Source organism: Falco peregrinus, chromosome 2, assembly GCF_023634155.1.
Source record: "Falco peregrinus isolate bFalPer1 chromosome 2, bFalPer1.pri, whole genome shotgun sequence".
Taxonomy (NCBI): Eukaryota; Metazoa; Chordata; class Aves; order Falconiformes; family Falconidae; genus Falco; species Falco peregrinus.
This window is the reverse complement of record NC_073722.1, coordinates 87,123,247-87,142,766: the sequence shown is the minus strand read 5'-3', so window position 1 is coordinate 87,142,766 and position 19,520 is coordinate 87,123,247. Positions and strand designations below refer to the sequence as shown.

General features: G+C 43.8%; 2 protein-coding genes and 1 long non-coding RNA gene across 5 annotated transcripts in view; 1 reads left to right on the top strand and 2 right to left on the bottom strand.

Annotated features, from left to right (window-relative positions):
• GNB1L (G protein subunit beta 1 like) overlaps positions 1-7,432 on the bottom strand; it is a 43,434-nt gene extending 36,002 nt beyond the window's left edge. Inside the window, exon 1 of one of the 2 annotated variants that reach the window (XM_027780739.2) lies at positions 7,313-7,432. The gene's annotated coding sequence lies outside the window, so the exon portion shown is untranslated. Of the gene's footprint in view, positions 1-6,599; positions 6,735-7,312 lie in introns of those variants that run through there. The other variant, XM_055797116.1, reaches the window with a different exon arrangement.
• The window catches only part of TXNRD2 (thioredoxin reductase 2), a 94,448-nt gene that overhangs the window by 29,619 nt on the left and 45,309 nt on the right, over positions 1-19,520 (bottom strand). For both annotated transcript variants that reach the window (XM_055797111.1, XM_055797113.1), the window contains exons 19-23: positions 19,309-19,506; positions 17,217-17,298; positions 15,154-15,334; positions 10,233-10,389; positions 6,600-7,449 (exon numbers count right to left, since the gene is read on the bottom strand). The gene's annotated coding sequence lies outside the window, so the exon portion shown is untranslated. The remainder of the gene's footprint in view (positions 1-6,599; positions 7,450-10,232; positions 10,390-15,153; positions 15,335-17,216; positions 17,299-19,308; positions 19,507-19,520) is intronic.
• On the top strand, positions 6,753-9,548 carry LOC129783908 (uncharacterized). The gene is made up of 2 exons (XR_008746002.1): positions 6,753-6,881; positions 7,406-9,548. It is a non-coding gene; the product is annotated as an uncharacterized LOC129783908 (long non-coding RNA).

Below are 19,520 nucleotides of genomic sequence, written 5' to 3'. Positions count from 1 at the left end.
ATTACCAGGCTAGAGAGACCTTTCTACAGTTAAGCGTGTCTATCACCTGTTTATGTGACACAGCACTACGGACTCTCTCCCTCTCTGCAACCTGCTGCAAGTTGGGAGGAGAGCCCTCTGCACCTGGAACAAAGGAACAGAGTGCCAAAGAAAGGCCACAGTGCTGCACTGCGGGAAAAGTGTGTGCCACCACAGCAAGGCACTTACCCTCCAAGGGCCTTTACTAACCAGCAGCATGAGGGGAACACATCCCCTACAGTCAACACAGTACCATGTTTGCCCAGCTGGGAACCAACATGGCATCATCTCATGTGTCAGAGGACAAAAGAATCAAAGGGTCTAACACAGGTGCAGCATTCAAAGTAAGACTTCAGAAAGTCAAACAGGCCCATCATAGAAAAGAAAATTTATTAGAGAAAATAGCTAAATACTGGCAGGCCAGCAATGCAAATTCTAACAAGGCAGACTATGGAAAAAGGAGGCAGACAGTGAAGTTGGCTGCAATGATTATACACCTCCTCTGGAGAGACTGAGGCATGGGCCTTTACACTGGGCAACAACCAGTCAGAACAAGCCATCACTGATACATGTGCCTCCATGACCCAAGCAACAGTCCCATACACCAAGTATTCTGATCCCTAGCAGACATCAGGTCTCTAAGAGAGAAACAATCAAAAGAGAGCTCCCATGATGATCTGCCACTTCAGTAGTCTCATTATGTTTCCATTAATTTTTTCTTATGTGTGAAAATATACTGGCTCATGGCATTTAGCAAAGTCATAACTTTCTAGTTACTGAGCTTGAAATTGTCAAAAATTATTTAGTGAGTGCAATGGAGCTAGGTCAGATCTTAGATCAATAGTATGCTGATTCTACTAGTCTTTACAAAATCACTCGTCGCCCAACCAGCCACTGTATAAAAGGACATTAAACTGACCTCAAGTTAGGTATTGGTTTGGCTTTGTAATGACCCTGTAGCTTCAATGTCATTTCACTAAAAAACTTCCTATATGGTTTTGAACATCTACCATTTATAAATGACTACAAATTAAAACCAGAGAAGATATCACACAATATTCAAGTGGAAGCAGATAGCCCACATTCTCTCCTGCCTCCAGAATACATTAAGTTGTTTTGGAATTTTTGAAAATAACGATTAGAAACACACTAAACATTTGGACAACACAGACCCACCAATCTGGGATAAAACTTCATTCTTCTTCCTCTTCTGCTAACTCAGCAAAGGTGTTAGAATTGCTTTGCCCAGGACAACAAAATAGCAACGTAGCTATAATTTGATCGTATGACACCAGGAGAGTCAATACAGAATAAACCGATATGCTTTGTCCCTGGTATTAATGGTCAATGCAAAACAGACCAGGATACAGGGTTCTTGAATATGTTTTATTTATTCTGCAGAAGCCACATAAAGAAGTTTTGCGACAGGCCATTTTCCTTCCTGAGTTCAAATTGAGAATCCATGGCTTTACAGATCTCTGCACAGACATGGCTCTGAGCAGCCTCATTCCTAGATGGCTCCTATTCTCCCACATTCATGTCTGTGCTCACTTTCTCTCATTGTTTTGGGTGGGTTTGTTGGTTTTTCCCCCACAGTAAGTGTGCCCATGGGTCTTCTCCACAGCACTAAAAATCCTTGACATATCTTGTTTGCAGCCCTACTCCCACCTCCAAACACCAACTAGGACTTTTTTCCCTTAGTCTCACCACTTCCTCATGCAAAACTGGCACTGTGGATGGCCAACTTGTTTCTGACAATTTATTTATGTGTGGAGCATCATGCAATTCTACAATGTGAATTTACAAAAAAAAAAAAAAAAAAATCCTCAAATGCCTACACAATTCTCCTGTTTCTAGTTCTCAAGAAGTTACTTTCTTAATATTCAAACTCAAATCCTGATGATAGAAACTTGCATTTTAAGGAGAGGCAAGTAGAAATTTCTGAACAACCAAACAAGCTGAACTATGCTTCTGGATACGTATTACAGTATCTTTTTCGCATCACACCTACTCTACTAAACATACAAAACATGGAGCAAGTGATAGTTTTGTCAGCCACCAGCTAATCAAATGAAAAATTATTAGGCTTAGAAAAATAATAAAAGCAGAAGCCAGCTGCACATTTGTTGGATGAAAATCCCAGTGTCTCCCATGTTAGCTCATGTGTATTTCAATTTCTGGGAAGAAAATAATGGGAGTTTCTCCACCCTTTCTCATGTGAGCCATAAAACAGATTTATTACCTAGGATATATTCTCTGTTTTCTCCTGAGGAAAAAAGAAAGTGGTGGAACAAGTTCATTTTTTTCCCCTTCTACAACTAGGATTTTCTTTATAATAAACACAGAGCTTAATTTTGGTATCATATGGCCCTTCTATTTAATGCTCTGGTCACACTTTTTGCCTTTCTAAATCTTGACTTGTAGCATTTTCATTTCAGTGGGGAATCTACAGCTGCTCCAGCTGAGTACAAAAAGTCTGTCCTAAGATTCCTATCTGTTATGTTTTAAAGCAGAATCCTTCCCTCCCCTAAATCAAAGAAATTTAGCTTCTACTGAAAAACTATGGAATAACTAAAAATGTTAAACATGTTAAACATTAGTGTATGTTTCTTTTCAAATAGCTCTTGCTCAGAACAGTCCAGAACAGGCCCAACAGTCACCCAGCAGCTCTGGGAAACTTAGGCTGCAAACTCAGAGGTTTAGGACAGGGTTGCATCTCATCTGGGAAGGTTTTCCTGTACAAATTACTATTTTTTGACTGTAATGGTCACCTTCTGACCTTTAAAAATAAATCATGAAAGAGAAAATTTGCTGACTTTAAAGATTTTTTGCTCCTAAGACTCCTGATTTGCTTACAGTATGATGTTACAATTTTGAAGACTTGTGCTGGTAAGTCCATTTACAGAAAAGGTGGCTTCCCCTGTAACTTTCACTTTTCAGGTGCAGAAGAGACTGATTTGTATTTTAAGTGCTTCTGAATCATGACATAGCCTAGATTCTCCAGTTTAGTGGTCCGGAAACTTTCAAGGCTAATATATGCCCTTTTAAATTACATCCAGTAATACATCTTTTTTTAAGTAAATCTGTTGACTCTAATATTTGTAGCCTAAACATGCTCTTCAATCTATTCTTGATAACTGGCACCTATTGTTTAATAATTCACTTTTCTCAACATGGCAAACCTGACGTCTCTCAAAATTCCAGTTCTTTTACATAATCCTATGGCATATGAGCATTTACACCAAGTCATAAACACCATTAAAACAATTTTTGAAATTATGAGCTATGCCACATTAGCTCCATAGAATTAAAGTGTAACATAGGAAGTGCATTCATTACAGTTGTGACATTATTTTTATTGCTTATGAACAGCAATCCACTTTTGATCACACAGCTGTGCCAGCACTGAGCTCAAAAAGAAGCTGGCTTGCATGGGCAAAAGTTGTGCAGGTTTTTTTGTAGTTCTATTTCTTTCTCATTGCTTTGCGATCACTTTTACTGCTCCACAGAGACCAATAGTTTGGGGGGAAAAACCAAAACAGTAGCTAAAGTAGTTTTCAAACTATAACTAATTTGAAACTCTTCAATTATACTACCAAGTATATTCTAGTGCAGTCAAACTGCATTCTTCAAAGAAAGCATAAATCTATCCACACAGATATTTCTGGGATCAAAACACTATTACTGCTACTAAATTTACCTTTCTCCTTTATAAAGACATACACACAAACACATAATACTGTACTGAAATTTCAAGTTTTTACAAAATTAATGTATCACCATTATAATTCAGAAGAGGTGTCCAAAAAGGCAAGTTCAACCATCTTTTTTTAAACCATTACTGTTTGTCTTCAAATCTCACTGACATACATCTATAATCCAAAATAGCTACAACAAAACAATTCATTACAAAAGAGCAGCTGTAGCAGCTGTCTTCCCCAATGAAGACAGTGCTTCATAGAACATAATTTTGGAAAACCAGAGTCTTCAGCATTAAATCTCCCACATAAGCTAATTAGCGATGACTGGTTTACAGTTCTTCCTGTTCCACTGAAATAATACCTTGTTATAGCTGAGCTTGCAGAGAAACAGTACTCAAATTAAATGGTATGCAAATACCAAAATACCAAAAAAATTGTCTCTCCAGAATGTAAGAACATATATGGGTCAGTAGTCTAGCATTTCTTTCAAAAAGAAACTCATAGTATTCTAAAATGGTCAACAGGGTTAGAAAAGGCATAACATACTTAGTCAACAGATCTGCTCCCTAATACGTTACAATTCTAATATTGTAATTCTAATGCTTCAAAGTAAGTCTCTACACCAATTAACCAAAACCAGACTATCTGATATTAGAAACTGGCATCTATTCTAGTGCATGCACCAACATAATTTCCATCTGCAGAATCTTTATAACTGATAATGACACATCCAAGCCAGAATAAACAGTTAGATTTCCTGATTCTTGATTGCAGAATATTTTAACAACAAGAAAAAACTAGTTTACCTGTAAATCAGTGAAAATGGGAATCATAAAAAAACCAAAAGTAGTTACTTAAGTAGTTTCTTTAAAACATAGGAATTTGGTTAAAAATAAATAAAATGTCCTTTATATTCCACATAACTTATGCAGACAGGACAAATTATAAATTAAATGCTTCCCAGTCATGGATCCTTCTCTAAAAGCCTCACAGAAGTGCTACTAAAACTGGGGTGGGGGTGGGGGGTGGAAGGATCTTTGGAAGAATGACAGGTCACAAAGACACTGTGCTAAAAGTGCTCATCAGAGCGATCCCCATAGAAAAACACTCTTGTGTCCTCTATTTTTTCCAGAGCACACCATGCCTATTTTTTAACTTGTTCATTTCAAAATGAAGCTACCGAATTCGGAGAATAGTTTATTTCCTACTGTAAATTGGCATATAAAGGAGCTGTATAAGGCATTTTCTTCATTTCAAACAACCAGTACTATAAAGAAAATACAGAGTAAAAGAATCCAAATGCCAGGTGTCAGTACGCAGATGTCAGCCAGACACTGCAGGATGACATTCTGAATGCCAGCTAGATCCACCGAATGCCACACTGCAAACAACGCTGAAAACACCTGTAAGGCCGCGGGCGTCCCAGGGCCGCGGCGCAGGGCCCCGGCCGCCAGCAGAGGGGGCAAGGGCACGCAGGGCCCCCGCCCCAGCGCCCTGCCGGCGGCTGCCTGCAGGCAAAGGACCGTTATCACCTTTTCCTTTCCCCTTCTATGAATCCGTCTGCGAAAAATCCATTAAGGCAAGACTTCCTTTACTTTCTGCAAGTAAGTAAAAACCTAGGGATTCGAGTCAGTGTGTTGAAATGAGGCTTTCTGTAGGCTGTATCTGAACAGGAGTTTGCATTCCCAAATTACAGTGTACTAATTATCCAGTCACAGCCGCACTCTGGATGGAAGGGACCTCGAGGCCTGCAGTTTGACCTCCAGCTCAAGGTGGGGCCAGCTATGAGACCAGACCAAGCAGGTCTGAGCTCTATCGAGTTAATAAATACCACGTTATTTTCTTGTGTACTATTAACATATGTATGTATGTTAACATATGTAATATATGTACTATTAACAATAAGACTTTATTTTTGCAAATGCTTTCAACTGAAAGGTATATAAAGCACTTGTAAGCCTCCTGAGGAGCATCACCACCATTTCGTAGGTGGCAGGAGGAAGGCCCGGAGCAAGGCCCGACCCACCCGAGGCTGTGCTCCCCATGGAACAGAACGGGGGCCAGCGCTCACGAAAGCTCACCCACTACCACTGACTTTCAGATACCTTAAAAACATTCATTTCTGTCGGTCATAAAAGAAAAGCACTAGGATTATTATGGAAGAGTTGTAAAATTCAATACATTAGGATTGTAAGCTCCATTACAACTCGGTTTGGTATTTATGGCTCGCTGATATTAAACATTTGATCGGGTGTATTCTGAACTCAAAGCACGAGGCGTTAGCATTACAGCCGCCAGTCGAGCCCCCGCACAGGGACTCCCCAGGCAAACTACCTCAGAGCGGCCCAGCTGCAATTAAGCGGACGCGCACTCTAATCGAAACGTTACTTTTCTCGAGCGGAGGCCCCTCGTCAGCTGCAGGCACTACTTCTCCCTCCATCCGTCCCGCCGCCCGCGGCCCCGCCCGGGACAGGCTCCGCGCACCCCCCGCCGCAGCCACCACAGGCACCCGGACAGGCGGCCGCTCCCGCCCTCGCCTCTGAGGGGGCACGCGACGCGGGCGGCGGGTAACGGTCCCGCGGCGCGCGCCTTGCGCGGGCTCTCCCTGCCGGCGGTCCCGCACGCGCCGTTACCGCGGCGACGCCCGCGCGCAGGCGCACGCTCCCCCCATCTCGCCCCGCGGCCTCAGAGGCGGGAGGCGGCGCCGCTGCCCGGGGGCGGCCCCCCCCAAGGCTACCGCCGCCTCCGCCTACGGGCGCTACTCGCGCCTCCCCGGCAGCCGAGCGGGGAGGCTCCCACGGCGGCGGGGCTGCAGGGTGGCTCCCCGCACCCCGCGCCTCCCTGCCCTTCCCCCGCACCGGCCTCCCCGCCACCTCTCACCGAGCGCCGCTCCGCCTGGTGAGGAAGCGTGGCAGCGATGATTCGGCGATCCTCCGCTGTACCTAAGGCTGCCTCCCGGGAGCCAGGCAGGCGCAGAGGAGCGCCGAGCGCCAGCGTGATGCCCGCGGACGTCACGGGTGGCGCAGGGGGCGCGCATGCGCATCGCGGCCAGCCAGGCCCGGCGCGGCCGCCGGTGGGCCGTCGCCAGCCCCCAGTGCCCACGGGGCGATCTGGCCGCAAAGGGAGGCCCCCGCAGGGCGGCGGGAGGCAGTGCAGTTGCCGGTAAGCGGCCCCGCTTTGCGGGTCCTGCGGCGGCGAGGGGCTTCGCGCCCGGCCGCTCTGGGCCCACCCGCTCCCTTACCCGGAGGCCCCTGCCCTCACGGGGAGGCAGGGCCAGGCGGCGCTGGGAAACATGCCACCGCTTTGTGGAGCCAGGGAGGAGCACCGGAACGCGCGAAGGACAAGGCCTGGGGGAGTGGGGAGCTGAGGCGGGGGCTGAGCCAGCGGGGAAGGCCGCGGCGCTGGTGCCAGGCAGGGCTTGGACCGAGCAGGCGTCGCATCGGTGTGCCACTTGAGAGATTCACCGTAGCTCATTACAAAGCCTGATCGGTGCAGTGAGCGCTAGGCAGTTGGGCGTGCTGCCACTCTGCTTGTACAGCACTGCTTTGCCAGGAGCTCTGCTGAGCGCAGGGTTAGCGGCTTCCTGAACTCACCTGCCTCTGTGGCAACTGTTGCCAATCAGGGTTTGTTCGGGAATAAGCAGACCCCCGTCTGTCAGTGCAACACAGCCACACTTTATTTTCCAGATACTGTCCAGCAGGAGAGCTTCTTTAGAGAAGACAGTTGCCTCCTGAAAAGGTTCCAAATGAAAGTTAATGGTTAGGTATTGTAATTGGACTAAATCAGGCAACAGTTAAATAACACAGTATGCATTGTTGCAACTAGAACAAAAATGCTGCTCCATTGGATTGGAATTGTACCCTGCTAACATACCCATCCACCCTCAGACAGGCGATGGCAAGCTCAGCGCAGGCACGGACACATGACAGCACTGCAGAAAGGCATAGTCTCCCCCCTTAAGAACCCCCTGTTGCTCTCCAGCTACACCAAGACTTGCTCAAGGAAAGCAAATAAACCATCATTTGCTTATGTCACCTGGCTAGGAGATGAAAGCCTTGTCATTTATGTAGCTTCTTGGAAGGCTATACTGCTATAATTCCAGCTAGAAAGATCGGTACCTCATAAAACTAATGTTTTTCAGTTTTCCTGCCATTTTTGCTTATAGAGTCGAAGAGTCTTTCAAAGCTAAATTACACCTAGGGTACCACAGTGCTGTTAAGTAAGTGCTATCCTGTTCCACTTCTATTGATGCAAACAAAGGCATGGAGATTTTTTGTGAATTTGTGAAGGTAAATCTGGGGCTTGCTTTTCTACTCAAATTATATCGAACCTGTCATCAGTAGGAACATTGATTCCAAAATCAGTGCTGTAAAGGGCTCTTACGCAGCACTTGGTAGTTATGAAAATGCAGTACACTGAGGAGGCTATACCTCTCATTATTAGGAATATCCTAAGCATAAGTAAATACCTTCAGTATTGTATAACACACAAATATATCCCCATATATACCTACATGTTTTGCTGAAATTATTTGAATTAAGAGATTTAGAGCAGCAGATCATTGCTATAAAATGCTTTGCATAATGAAACCACATGTGCAGTATACTTTCAGGTCTTTAATTTGTTAGGAGCTAAATGTTTATTAGAATATGGTACAGTTAACGTTCCCTACAGTCACCTTGAAAATGAAATACCCCTTTCACAACACAAAGGTAACGAGTTATATGGCAAGATAAAGTGGTTACCAGAATTCAAGAATGACAGAATCCAATTAATCTAACATGAATTAATGCAAGATCAAATTTATTACAGTTGGATGCAATTTGTAATTGAAAGTTCCATTACAGTGCATGTTTTTACATGTTATCTCCCATCAGTAAGAGATCTCCAAAGAGCAGATTCTCAATTTTGAACAGCAGCAATGTATTTATTATATCACAGATAACCCTTTCCTTATGGAAATGGTTCCTGAAGTTCCTTGCAACAAACAACAGCCCAGTTGTGCACCAGGGGCTGTGCTCTCCCTCTTTCTCACAGGGGCCATGACTAAGGCTTAAACAGGAACCTGGGCTTCATTTTTGGCTGCTTTGCTGGGCTACCCCTGCCTTGTTACTTGTTCATCCCTTTTCCCATTTTTCACTCTTCTAGGGAATCACCCCTCTTTTTTGGGGGGGGCGGGAGAGAGGTGTGAATCAAGCCCTCTAGACAAATAAACCTTTCAACCTCCTATCTTCAAAATAAACACTTTTATTGTAGACAGTCCAAGCTCCTTAGGTAAAGCTTTAGGTCTCAAATCCAAAAGATACACTGTGTCCTTTTAATAATTTCATAGTGGAAACCCTTTATTTGCCCATTCCTGTGGTGTTATGGAGGTTTTCAATGATTCTGGTTTAGGTTTCGGGATTAGGTGAAACCAGAGCACCTTAAACCTCTTTAGAGGTTTGGGATTAGGTCTGCATCAGGCCTAATATAGCCTTTCTGTGCAAGGCTAAATTAAATGGCAGGAATATTTGTTGTACACTGATTCACAGGTGTTTGGCAAAATACCAGAAAACATAAAGGAACCACTGGAAGAATCATGAAGGCAAAACCATCGAAACATGAGTATTAGCTAAGTACTGCAGTATCACTTGCAACTGTGGGGTCTTTCAGACTGCTTCTAAGTGATTTTAAGCATGGATATAATTTTTATGTGTCTCTTTTGCATGAATGTGAGTAAATTGAAGATCTGTCGTGCAAATGGATCATGGATTTTTATTTGGGTATCACATTCTCGTAGTTGCTGCCTGTTTTATAGCAAATGTATATTAAAGTTCATCAAACAGCTGATATCACTGAAGCTCTATTATTTTATTGTACACATAAATTCTACTCCTCCTCTGGGGTATGCATTGCCCTGACAGAATATGCTAGGTCACGAGGAGAAAAGCACAAGAGATTTATGCCTATTATTAAAACACTACCCTGTCTGGCCCAAGAGGCAGAGATGTTTGCCCTCACTGATGACCATGGACTAATTGAAGGAGATCTTTTTGTTGTGTAGGCTGTCTACTGTGAGGCTTTTCATCACATCTCTGTTAAGGATATTTTTTCCTCTTTGTGCTCAGCTCCATAATTTGTAATATGGGCAAGGCCTGACTAACTGGCCATACCCCTAAGGTACTGTCTGAGTTGAGCAGATTTAATTGAGCAGAAAGAAGAGCAGCTCAGCGCTAGTCTCAGGATCTCTGCAAATTGTGGCAGCTAGTTTGGCTGCATTTGCACGGAAAAGCTGAGCTTCAGATGCCTGGCTCAATGAAGCCAGTATCAAAAGGAGCCGGACATGTAGTTATGGGGAGATGATACACAGAGCCCAATGGGTTAATTCCTACAGCTGTGCAAAATCAGTTACTACCGGAGCTTAACTATCTCCTCATACCAGTCACTAATTATATGCCTGTCAGCCCTCTCCAGAAGTCTATTTTGAATGCATTTCCATCCCCAGATAGATTTCAATTTCAGTTGTTGAGTTACCTGTATTTGGGAAGTTGACTACACCTCAGAATTACAGGGCTTCACTGGAGGTTTTTCCATGCCAACAATCAGTTTTTTTGCAGGCAAACTTTTTTTGCATTCCTATGGCAAGTCTTCTGATCAGCAATGCACACAGCCAGATCCTGTCTTCTCATGTCTGCTTGCAAAAGCGAAATAGACATAGTTAAGACAAGTTTCAAAAGAATATGTCCCCTCTAATCAGATGAGCTGTAAAAGTAAGAGGGAGGCTAACTAGAAGGATTTAATAATCTTAGAATCTGTATAAAACATTATTTATGGCTTAAGAGCTACACAAGGCTTGAGTTTTACATGTAGGTTCTTTCCCTCTTTAATGGTGCATGTAAGGAAGAACAAGAGATAAATGTTCCAGTCAAGGACAAAATCATAAAATAATAAGCAGAAGAATGAAATGAAAGTATTAGGGGCCAAGGGAGGCTGAGTGGGAGTTTGTCTCCATACATGATTGATCTAAACTTGGGAAAAGAAAAAAAAAGTATCCTTAAATGAGATGGTTATTTGAGCATAAATAACAGTCTCATGTCAAATACGCTGCTATTTCAATGGAGTCTTTACTACAAAACCACGACATTCTCAGCCCTAATCTCCTCAGATAAAATAATACAGCTGGTGGCTGTGAATCAGCACTTTGAAACCAACCTTTGAAAATAGCAACACGCTCAGGGTGAAGAGAAATGGAGGAGACAAAGAGCTGCCCTTTATAGAACTTTGCAAAGTGAGGCCCCACCTTGCTTGCTTGGAAACATGCTGTAACACCCAAGAATTGTTTTTCTCTCTGGGTGGGAAGTCCAGTTCCATGCAGCTACCTCAAGGGACTGGGGCTACTGATGTATCTGTGTGTTTAGTCCCACACCAGGCCTAGCTGTCACTGAAACCAGGAGCAGCAAAACACCTGAATCCTTTCTTGATGCTTAAGCCTTGGATTATTTTACCTTTCAAAACAACAAAGGGCTCTGACCAGGAATCTGAAGGGTTCTTGCGTTTTCTGAGCTCATGGAAGGTGGTGGGTGATCCCAAGCGGGGTTGGGGGGTGGGGTGGGCCAGAGCAGGGGGGAAGAGCATGACAATGTCAAATGGAGACTTGCTCAGCTCCAGCCTGGGGAGGAAGGGTGCGGTGAGAACGAACAGCTGGGCTCTCTGTGCCAAAATGAGCATTCCTCCTTTCCCAGCCTATTTGCAGCCACATGGCTATGTCCCCTCCCTTGTGCTGACCGGAGCACTCATCTGAGGAGCGTCAGGACTGATGCAAGGCAGGAGCACAGCACCAGGAAAGGAAAGGGCCTGTGAAGGAGAGTGATCACACTGGAAGAGACCTGCCCTGAGCAGTGGCAGCAAAAGGTCAGAAAAAAGGGACACAAAGGTTTCCATCCAGCATATGACACCTCACCTTAAGCAGGAAGCTCATTTCCCTCCACAGCCAGTGAGGAAAAACAGGGTAACTACACGGGAACATCCCCTCCACCTTTTTTTCTGACTCCACTGTTTCCTAGCGTAACACAAACAAGCTTTGAAATCCAGACATGCCATCCCATGGGAAGTGGAAGACGACTTTGGTCTCAGCACAGACCCCAGTACTGCTGTGCTGTGACTGGGAAGACCTTGCACTGGTCATGCAGGGCATCCTATGACAGTGACACCTGGAGCAGGACCAAATGGGGAAACACTGTGCATTCACATTTTCATGTGGGCTTTAGGGGCATGGTCTGCAAATCCACAAAGTTTCTGATGATCTTTTTGAGCCCTTCTCCAAAAAAGAGAGAGGAACTAGGCATTGTTCTCCTCAAAGGGATCATTGGAAAATGGCCTTTGGACACGGTCTGGAGGCATCAGCTGCACAACCACCCCATCAGTGCTACCCTTGCAGCAAAGCTTCTGAGGCAGATGCCAAATCCAAACCCTCTGGAACTAGGCAGAAAAGAGGACCAAGGGGCAAACCCGTATCTTGGTCCAGCTGCAAAAGCTCATGCTTTTGTTAAATCTGAACAAAACCCTTTGATCCAAACATCCCTACTTTTTAGGGATTCCAAACTCCAGTGAAAACACAGCGGTTTCAACCTAGCTTGAAACACAGCCTCACACCTTTGATTTCTGAGGACAGATCATTTTTCTTGGGGTGGGGCACGTGGACAGCAACAGATACCTCATGTCTGGTTCAGACAGAGCAACCACAAGGCTTAAGCAGACACACACACTACCAGCAGCATGGGATGGGATTTAGTGCAAGGAAATTGAACTCTCTGCCCCACCTCCTGAACTTAGCCTTTAAAGACCAGTCCTGCGCTCACAGCTGGAGTTTATGTGAGTCCTGCCTTATTAATTAAGTGTAGCCAGTGCCTTTTTCCCCTGAATTCCGACAGAAGCAATTAGAAAGCAGATACTTCACACATAACAGCTGGTTCATTTAATGCCCTCCCCATGTTATTTTCTCCCCTACCTCAGCCAATGCATGTCCCCCTCTTCCATCCTTTCATGTAATGGAGAAGGAGAGTAAAATCAAGGTGGCAAAAACAGAGGCAGCAGATAACAATGTTCTTGTTAAAAATTATCTAGCGTAACACTGAAAGCAGAAGAGTGTTGTTGAGAGCCTTCTGAGCAGGGAATCATAACATTCACCTAACAGATGGGAAAGAGAGCCTTTGCTGTCTACTGTGTCCTCCTTAAAAGGGGATCTGTATCAAAGTAGCGGCATATTTTCTTCACCGCAGGCTGTTGATGTCATTAGAGCAAGTCTCCTTTTTATTTAACGCCAGAGTTAAGAGTCACATAAAATTGGCACAGGTGAAGGCACCAGGCGCATTAAGTTGTGCAACGTGATTCTCTGGGAATTTTTTTGAATGTTCGTGCACTTCCAATTTATTTATGCTTGGGCAAGCCAGCCCCAGAGCCTCTCCTCCCTGTTTCCCAGTACGAATACGGCCTCAATCCTGCCATTAGACCTGTAAAAAACCCACTCAATCCACTAAATTTCCCCCGCTCCCAGGGAAGATCCAGTTACAGGAAGGGCAGTTCTGCCCCTCTCTGTGTTACATGCATCATTGGGAGATGCTATGCATGTAAAATTAAGCCTAGAGCCAAAACCACCCACTGTACCACTGAAAATGAAATCTGCTGTTGCCAGACAATGCTAAGTGCATGTTCTGCTCCCAAACACATACTTGGTCTGGCTCTTGTTTTAAGGCAGGTAGAGCTTTTCAGAGGAGAACCAAGTTAAGAGGAATGGAGATTAATTTGCCTCTGCAAAACACTTCTGGAGCAGGGAAGCAATTCCAGTGCACTTGAGGCAAAGGGGTGCTCAACAGTCACATTTATTTTCCTAGCATGGCTGGCATTTTTTAAAATGTAGAATTTATAGGTAAAATAGAGATCTAGTCCTGCACAGGGCATCTGCTCTCGACATCAATAGGAATAATAACAAAAGAGTAGACAGCCAAAGTACCCCAGTGCTGTGAGATTTTTCTGCTAGATTATTCTTTGCTGATCCTGAAATCAGGCAGCATTGTTGAGAACATTTTCAGTTATAATATGGGGAAGATTTAGGTCCAGCCATAAACTTCCCATTTCCTTCCTCAAAGAGCTAGCTGTCAGAAAGGCTGCTATTGCAGCCATCCATCCAGATGTTTGCCATCTTTATTACAAATTTTCAGGAATCTTACAACACTTACATACTCTATAGCCATCTGATGAGGCAGCTATCTAATACCTACACTACAGACAGGGAAAGCAAGTCAGGAGGGATTAAATGATCTGCCCAGCTTCCCACAAGACAACACAGGTGTGACTAGAAATCAAAACTCCCAGCTTCCAATCTTTGCTGTGTTATACTAATCTGCTTATATGCTTTGCTGTAAAAAAATAAAAATACAAATCATCATTTCAGTAACACATTTGTTGGTAACTTGTGTGGGTACTCCTAATCAAACAGAAAGATCAGCATATTCTAGAAATCTTTACAGCTGATTAGTCAGCTGAACACCACCCCCACCCCCCTTTTTTTTCCCTGGACCTTTCTAGAAGAAGAAAAATAAAAGGGAAGGGCATCCCTTTATAATTGCAAAAGCTTCAGCTAATGAGAACAGAAATCGCATTTTATATTTTGACAGTTAGTAGTAAATACTATTATTAAAGCTATAATAAGACCAGCTAATGTTGTATGAAATATTAGTGATGTCTGACCACAAAGTAGAGCCCCCATCCCTTTAGTTAAAATTACAAAATGATTAACAGCCCAATTAAAAACATTTTTGTTTTTGACATGATAAATTATACTTTATCTACCTATCTGTAGATATAATTGATTATTTTATCCGTTTGCTGTTGGCTGTCATTAAAAAAGACAGATACCACGGCTTTCTGGCCTCTCTCCCGCTGAGAGAAAGAACAAATCCTGCTATTAACGACAGACAGGATCATTATGAAAAAATTCCATTTGCCACTAGGCAACATAGCCGAGTTCCAGCAATTATTGTATTAGTCAAGCCGTTGAGAAGTTCCATAAAATTGAGAGAGTTTTTAAGGAGCATTCAACGTTATTTGGCAACTTTTGTGATGTAACAATTAAAACCATGCTCCAGGCCTCAAAATGTGCAGGAGATTGCCAAAATCAGATAAACCCTAGAGGGCCCCTGACTTGCAAAGAAAAAAAAAATCAAGCTGTTTACTTTTAGGATCAGACATTCATCAACATTTGGCTTTTGTTTCAGCCAGTGTCAGATAATAACAGCACCACGTTTTCAGTTGGCTTCTTAAAAAACTACACAGTTTGATGTCAGGCCTCTGAGAGTTACCTGGGGCTGACACCAGCCTCAGGAGAGTGAAATCTTACGGGAACTGATGCTACCGGCCTTGCTTGGCAGATCAAATACCCAGGAGCACGCTGCAGTACCTTCTGGACTGAATCATGTCTGTTCTCCACCAGTGAGCATCAGGAAATCACGGGAGAGAAGTCCAAGTTAGTCCTTCATCTCATGCCTAGGAGCTGAGCCAGGCAACACCTCAATTTGTCAGGGCTTCAGGGGATAAAGCAAAAGTCTCCTGTCCACGTACCCCATTAACCTGTCAAGGAACTGTAAAAAAGATATTCTAAAAATCACACTTTAAAACTGCTAAGAGAAATTGCTACTGAACAAATTTATGGCCAAGTTTATGATCTACATCCTTCTCTACTGAGTGGTGTTAAGGAATAATGATTTACAGTACCAGGAATGAAGGTACAGTATCAGGCTTCTGTAGTGGAAGGTGAAGTTGGTTACAAAACTTATACCTGGTTTAGCCTAATAGAGACTACAGGAACCACTTCAAGAGCACATCTGTTTGGAAAGAAGTTAAAAGGGATCAATCTCCCTTCCCAGAAGACGGTGCCGTGGAGATCAGGAGATCTCCACATATCAAATCAAAGGACTGTGATGGGAGCAGTAGTTTCCAGGGAAGTCAAAGGGATCTGGATCTGAATACAGAATGAGAAGCCAGGATACTGCTGTTGTCACGAAGGAACGGCAGTAGGGCAGGGTTTAGCACTAGCATCCTGCCAGTCTCCACCTGGAACATGCCGTACCAAGTAGGACAGATAAAAAGATACACTGGAGCCTGCCATAATATGGCCTTTCATCACACAGCTCCCAGATTGGAGATGGCTGCCAACTGTTAGGGCCTGCTGACCTATTTAATAAAAAAAACAAACCCACAATCCTTAGCAATCATGGTTTCTGTCTGATTTAAATGGGAACAGCGGCACAGCACTACAGGCCAAGGGCCAGCCACCTGTGATGCACAGGCAGCTCTTGAACCATAAGTTGCATTGCCAAGACAAAGGCAGGAGCTCAGACTTGTGAGAGGGTGTGTGAAAGAAAAGCTGCTCCTCTCGCCCAGCTCTAGAGACTTATCTTGCTGCTGTGCAAGGCAGGCATGCCTGAGTCCCAGTAAGCTCAGGAATCAGCAAATGCTGGAAGCTACTGCCATGTTTTCCAGCACATTTAACCCCTAGTTTGGGTCCGGCAATTGCTAGGGTGTGGTGAGATGCATTGCTACAGAAGTATAAAATCCTCAATAACTTACTAACTGCTTTTTGGGAAACAGCATTGCCTTGTAGTTTTCTTCAGCAGAGCTAAAGCTTATATTGTGGTAGTATTCAATTTTCCTGCATTTGGAGCTGTCATCTAAAGTGAAGCATCCTAGGTCAGCTCCAGAACTTAGGTCAGTATCTGTCAGTGTGGAGAATGAGTAATTTCAGCTCTTATTCTTGAATTATGAGAGTAAATTGTGCCAAATCTTCAACATATTAGACTAGTGCCAGATGAAGGCTTAAGAAGTTTTTTTTAATATATGTTCTTTATTAGCATTAAAACTTTTATTATTAAAAGAATTATGTTATAACATACATGCACAAGATCCATCTAAACTTCAAGAAAGCATCTGAAAAAAACTACATTCCTAGGGATTTTTTGTTAGTCCCTTTGGCTTACAGCTTATCTGAGCCATGAGTGAGGAAAATGCTAACCCTAGCACACAGCAAAGGGAGCCTAGTGACGAAAGAGAGAGAATGGAACAGATTGACAGTGCGCTGTTTGTGGATATTGCTAACAACAAGACAAGCTCATTGGAAAAAATGATAACTTAGTAGTGAAAATGTGGGGACTTTGGATCAAGGGCTACAAAGAGGGCTAAATGCCCTGATTCAGCCAACCCTGCTCAGACCACTCTTATAGTTCCCCCGTAGCCTGCAGGAACAAGCCTGCACAATTCAACCAGTTTCCACCCCAGCCTGGCTGTTCAGGCTCTAGTTTGTAGGTGCTTGCATCTCCCCCCAGTTGTGTCAGCTGGCTGGTGTTGCTGTTCAGAAGGATGCCAGATGGCTAGTACTTTAGCCAACCTGATTTCCAGATGGCTGATTTTTGTAGCTACCACTTTAATTAAAATAAAAAATGCATGTAAAAGACACAGGTTTATCACCTGCTAACACATGCCATGGTCGTCTCTCGGTCAATCGGCATGCAGCAGAAAGCCGCAGACTTCTCTTCCACATCACCAGTACCTAGAGGAAAAAAGATTAGTCCATCTGCTAAAGCTATCAGGCCCTTTGTGCTGCACTGTAGCAATTCCTATTTATAGGATCCAGTGCCCTCTACTGAGCAGAACGAAAAAAAACCTTAACGTGTCCCGGACCCCGCAAAGTTACTGTTCAGGTACAGCAGTATTACAGCTGAACAGTTGGAAGTCTGCCTCTCCCCTCCACGCCCACACATGCACCCATTGCCCCATCTGCCACTAGTGTTTCCAGGTTATTGTAAAGCAACACATGGAAAGTATCGAGGAACTTGCAATGGCTGCAGAGCTGTCAGAAGAGTAACGTGTCACTTTCTGGAAGGGGAAATCCATGTAGACATATGGTAGTCGTGAAAGGAGCTGGACGAGCAACCTTGGCAGGCTCAAGTCAAACAGAAATGTTGCTGCTTTGCCTTGATCTTTATTTACAATAAACGCCTCGGCTCCAGCTCAGCGTTTTATCTGGGAACAGCCGCCAGCGTTTCTGTGACCGTGTTCCGTCTCATTGGTGCACTGACATATTTACACACGGGCCAGGGCCCGGGCAGCTGTGAGTAAGGGGCCATATATCAAGAGAGGAAAAAGGGATGCAAAGATGAACTTTATGAAATATTTTCCATTTTTCTTTGACTTGGTTGTGCATTTTGCTACGGCCCATTGGGCACTCACTCAGCACTTGGACACTTTGCTCCATGCAGTCTGGCCTATATTTCTAATTGTGTCTACATGCCAAGCCTAGCCCAGTACCCTAGGCAGGCCACAGGGAAATGGAGAATCAAAAAAAAAAAAAAAGAAAAAGGTGGGTGGGAGGGAAATTTCCTGCCCTTCAATGGCATGTACCATGGGAAAGAGAATGATGTCTTGTAAGTCCCCAGTCTTTTCTGATTCCTGTTGCATTTTACATCTGAATGCCAAAGTAAAAGGAATTATTTCTACTACTTTGTGAGAGAAAATCAATTTTCTTTTGCAGTTTAAGGAGGTCATATCATCTTTGATTTCTTCTCTGGACAATGGAAAGGGTTAATTCCTTACAGTGTTGACTTCATCCTTTCCTTTTTCCCTGTAGCTGACTAATAGGTTAGATGTGTTGACTCTGTTTAAAAAGACAAGGTTTGGACATAATATTAATGATACTGTATGTGCCATAACAGTAGAAAACAAACACAAGAGGCACCTGGGGAGTCTGAAGCCATCTTCTGTGCTTTCTAGGCTGACAGCACAGAGTGGCCTTCCAACATTTCCACGTGGAAAAACACTATCTACCACAAGAGAGTTTATCTTGAGTGACCCTCTTGCCTTTCAAACAATGGTAAGTCAGGACCATTGTGAAGGTGAAAACTTGTTTCATAAGAACAGGCCATCGCTCAACCAGCTGAAGAGGGGAAAAAAACAAAAAAAAGAACCCAGAGAAACAATTGGAAAGAAAAACTGGACACTTGAATGGAATAACTGCTAGTGTCTTTGCTCTGGCACTGACACCCTAACAAAGGGTGTGAGAGTTTTTTCCATTATGTTTTTACAAGACGAAAATGGGAAGAGAGCGCTGTTTGTTTATTCATTTGTCTTAGAACCCCACTAGCACAAAAAAAGTCACAGTAAACAGTTATCCAAGGCTCAGGTTCATCCCACTGGGATGCAAGAAATGCATGCTCCCTTGACAGCCTATGTGAGATCCAAACCAGCATGTGGAAGTGCTTGTTTCCCTCTATTGTCTATTTAGAAAGTCTAAGGGAGAAGCACAATTCCAATTACGTCACCTTGGTATTGTCTGAAAGCTAGGTAGCCCTAATTGATCACTTGTAGATACTACTTAACACAAACGTGTACAAGGCCTTGGTACAACAAATCTCACTTAAAAAACCTGTCAGGCTTTGTGCAGATGTCCCATCTTAAGTGTCATAGTACAGGTAAAATAAACTAGATGCCCTACTGCTGCCAAACCATAGATTTTCTTCTGGTACAGCTCTCCTTAAATGGAGCTGAATCAAGGCGATCTCACCTTGGATAAAGGGGCAGCAGCTACCAGGAAGAGATCTCCACTGAGTAAAACATCTGTCAGCACTGTCGAAGAATCTTCTCAGATGATTCTTTGGAACTCTCTTCTCTGGATGGTTTCATTACCTGCACTGGAGCAGCTGAAATTGCACTGGAAAGAAACACTGGAGGTCCTCATGCATGCCCAGAGCTGAGCAGGAGGCTGGCAAGGGAAAA